Below are 4376 nucleotides of genomic sequence, written 5' to 3'. Positions count from 1 at the left end.
ACAGCCCAAAAGAAAAGAAAACAAGAATCCAGCAAACTATCACCAAATAAAAGCACACAAGTAAATCATGGAGTTTATTGTATGTTGTTCTACTACTCCTGAACACGAGGCCTTTCCTGGAATGATGAATATACCCAGTCTCACCCCACTGTAGAAAACTAATGTTTTCTTCCATCATGCATAAATGACAGTTTACTTGTTAACTTTTTCCTAGTGTCTATATTTACATTCATTTCTTAAAATTTAACAAAATAAAATACAGTAACGTAAAACAAAAGCTATTGCAGTGAAGTTGGACAAGACAAACCAACAAAAGGAACAGAACACAACAGAATGCACAAAAAGCAGAGATGCACTCATTTGCATACCCAAGAATCTCATAAAATCATTAAACTGGAAGTCATAATATACACACAAATTTCCTGGAGAAAGAAAAGAAAGGTAGTGCCCTTCTTGACAGGGATGGAAAAGGCCCTTGCTCCTAATAACACGCATAGGGTAAAAAAAATCCTCATATATTTAGGACATGCAGACAAGTTCCCAGGGAAGACAGTTCTCTGGATTCTTATTTTCACACAGTATTTTGGAAGAAGCATGGACCATGCATGTGGTTTCCCTACAGATTTCTTCATGGTATTGTTGGGTGTGACTTTTCTGAATATGTCATCAGCAAACCCAGAACCCATGTTGTGACATCTCAAAATCAACTGAATGAGTAAAACGTGTTTCTGCATCAAAAATTCTAAATTTGTCAGTTCTTTATGATCCTAGCCCTGTAACCATACCTGTGATTGACAGCCCTCATTAGAAGTGGAGCCCCACGGTTCCAGTCCTCCATTTTCAGTCTTTCATAGGTGATGCCTAATTTTTAGTAATCAGGCCAATATGATCATTGATTTCTATAACTAAAATGATACTATATTAACTCACAGAGTAACTATAAAATGAAAAATGAACAAATATGAATTGAGTTTGTGCTTTGAAAATAAAAGATGTTTATGGCATTCACAAATACAGAGAACAAATTATATACAAATTTATTAAACTAAAAATTGCTGTATATATTTAATTGCTTAGTTCTGTTCATTACTGTTGAATGAATCATAAGAAACTACCTAGAATTCAGCAGATTCAAATATACTTTAAAATTTCTACTATGATATTATATCAGGAACATAATATTTTCTTACACCAACTGTTAACTAATAGCTTTGTCAGAAACACATGCTGCAACAATTTTAAAATAAAGAAAAATAGAAAGTGTAGTATATGTGAACAGGATTTCTCTTTTTATTCTGAATGTCATTTATTTATGTCCTTGACTGTGTGGGTGGGTGAGTGAAGTTTAGCTTGGGTATTGAAACCATGCCAATATATTGAAAATAAAATCCAAGAACTAATGCTCAGGAACAAATTACATTCCACAGTGAAAGTAAGAGCCAGGTGTGCCAACAGACAACTGAGATGTATATTATTCAAGTGTGCAAAATGACTTCTTTTGAGAATTTTGTAGGAGATGAATACTAAATTGGCCAGACTCCACAGGCAAATCGTATGTTAGATCAGAAGTAGACACTTTAGTTTCATGAGTCATTGACTTGGAAAACTGTCTTAAGGGTATTAAGGAAGGAGAAGAGAAGAGAACCAAAAGTACAATAAAAAATAGAATATCTATCACAAACTGTGTCAGTAGGGGAGGAAAATGGCATGATGCATAGGTGTTATAGAAAGAGAGAGTCCAATTTATCAGGAAAAACTTCTTACACCTGACATGTTTTTTGACACCAAATTTGCAATAACAATATTTTCTGTCTGAGTTAAGATCCCAACTTCAATGAAAGATAACAGAGAACAAACATTAAATATGAAAGTTCCATGTCATTAAACCACTATTTTAAAGTAGCACATTTCTTTCCTAGTTATCTATCAATTTATTTATATAGGTAATAGTAAATTTAATATCAAGTATAGCATAAATAAAATAAATAACAGTCATCTCATTAATGGTGATCAAATTACTCATAAAATAAGTATGCAAGTTTGAATATACATCATAATGATGGTATAGTGACCCATGATTCTAAAATTTAAAAACAAAAAAAATCAATTACTTTGTAATACATTCAGTTGTATATTCTATTATAAGTACATAACAAATAAAAAGTATAAATTCATATGAACCAAGTTAGAATGCTTATAAAAATACCTTTAGATATATAAACACATGAAAAATAATAACAAATTCGATTGCCTTGTTTTGTGACAAAAACAGCCTAAAGCTATAAACTCAGAGTCAGCACATAAAATAAAGAAAACTGAGTCAGCTTGCTATTTATTCATATCTTGGAAAGTGCATCTTGAAAACGAACAGAGAATATATGAGGCCAGGTATAAAAACTTTAAATATAATACAGCAACAGATTCTGGTAAGTAATCAGGAAATACTCTGATTAAGATTTTTTTAGGTGAGTTGAATTGAAACATAATTATTCCATAAGAATAAAGCTATTAGTACAATAAGTATCTGCATGCCTCCTCATAATGTTCACTACAGAGAACATCTATAACTGTTTTAAATAGTCATATTTTCAATTAATGGAGGTTAAACATATCAAATTATCTCACTTGTTTGTTGGAAAGGCGCAAAGCTACACAGAGAAACCCTGTTTCAAACCCCCCCTCACGCAAAATTGTAAAGATATTAATGTGGTCTTTTTGGTAATTGTTTAAATGATTGTGTGTATGCCTCAACCCAATAATCTAATCCATTACTTACATAAGTTATTGGATGCAGTTTGAGAAAGAGGATCAAATTAAAAAAATACCTAATTTTTGTAATTTTCTATGATTAGCAAATCTTTTTTTTTAATTAAGGTTTTTTAATTCATTTTATGTACCAATCACAGATGCCCCTCTCCCCCTCCTTCTGCCCCTCCAGCATCCCCCCCACAACCCACACCCCCACAACCCACACCTCATTGTTTTCTCCAACAAGGCAAGGCCTACCACAGGGAGGCAACAGAGCTTGGTACACTCAGTTGAGGCATGTCCAAGTACCTCCCCCTGCATCAAGGCTGTGCAAGGTGTCCCACCATAGGAAGTGGGCTCCAAAAAGCCAGCTCATGCACCAGGGATGGATCCTGATCCTACTGCTAAGGGCCCCTTAAACAGATCAAGCTACACAACTGTCTCCTTATTCAGAGGCCTAGTTCAATCCCATGGAGGTTTCCACAGCTGTTGGTATAAAGTTCATGATTTCCCACTAGTTTGGTTTGGTTGTCTCTAGGGTTCCCCATCGTGATCTTGAGTCTCTTGCTCATAGAATCCCTCTTCTCTCATTTGGACTGGTCTCCTGGAACTTGGCCTGGTACTTGACTGTGGATCTTTGCATCTACTTCCATCAGTTACTGGATGAAGGTTCTATGATGACAGTTAGCATATTCACTGTTCTGATTACTGGAGTAAGCCAGTTTAGGCACCCTCTCCACATCCTTGTGAATTCCTGGGAACCTCCCCAGTACCCAGCCTCTCCCCATCCCCATGATGTCTCCCTCCATCATGGTATCTCCCTCCCTGCTCCCCTACTCTGTCCCTGCTCCAGCTTGATCATCTCTTTCCCTCATGTTCTCATCCCCTATCCCCAACCCTCCAATGCCCCTTGTCTTCCCCAGTTTACTCATGGAGATCTCCTCTATTTCCCCTTCCCATGACAATCAATATGCTCCTCTTAGGGTCCCCCTTGTTAGCCAGCTTGCCTGGAGCTGTGGGTTGTAGTTTGGTTATGCTTTGCTTTACATCTAGTATATATTCATGAGTGAATACATACCATGTTTGTCCTTCTGAGTCTGGGTTACATCACTCAGGATAATATTTTCTAGTTCCATTCATTTGCCTGTAAATTTCGTGATGTCATTGTTTTTTTTTACAGGATTAGCAAATATTATTCATTGAGAATAATATTAGGAATACTGTTATGTTCCTCATATTTACAAAATTATCATCTCCCAAAAATGAGCTCAGGAGGAAACTCAGTATATAAAGTTGGAAGTAAAACATCATATACACTGAAAACCAGTTTAAATGTGACACAGCATGGTGTCAAAACCCAGAAGTTTACAGAAATGCAGTGGAGCACATGCTAATAATAAAAAACTATATATTTCAGCATACGTCGTGGCAACGTTTCCCACACTGCAGTTCACTAATGAGGGTTGGTGGAAAGACTGCAGATGTAGACTTCAGGCTCCGGCCCTTGATACAGGGGCCTATTTTGCAAACATATTTCAATTTTTGCATGCTAGAGTGGTATCGCGTCGGAAGAAACAAAAGTCCTCCTGTCACGTATATTTGGCATGCCAATCTCTCCGGTCCCATTT

General features: G+C 36.2%; 1 pseudogene; it reads left to right on the top strand.

Annotated features, from left to right (window-relative positions):
- The first annotated feature begins 418 nt into the window (after window positions 1–418).
- Window positions 419–521, top strand: LOC121821450 (U6atac minor spliceosomal RNA; annotated as a pseudogene).
- The last annotated feature ends 3855 nt before the right edge of the window (window positions 522–4376 follow it).

The sequence above is a fragment of the Peromyscus maniculatus genome, chromosome 11 (assembly GCF_049852395.1).
Source record: "Peromyscus maniculatus bairdii isolate BWxNUB_F1_BW_parent chromosome 11, HU_Pman_BW_mat_3.1, whole genome shotgun sequence".
In the NCBI taxonomy this organism is placed as follows: Eukaryota; Metazoa; Chordata; class Mammalia; order Rodentia; family Cricetidae; genus Peromyscus; species Peromyscus maniculatus.
Note: the sequence above shows the minus strand (reverse complement) of the source record. Positions and strands in the feature narration are given on the sequence as shown.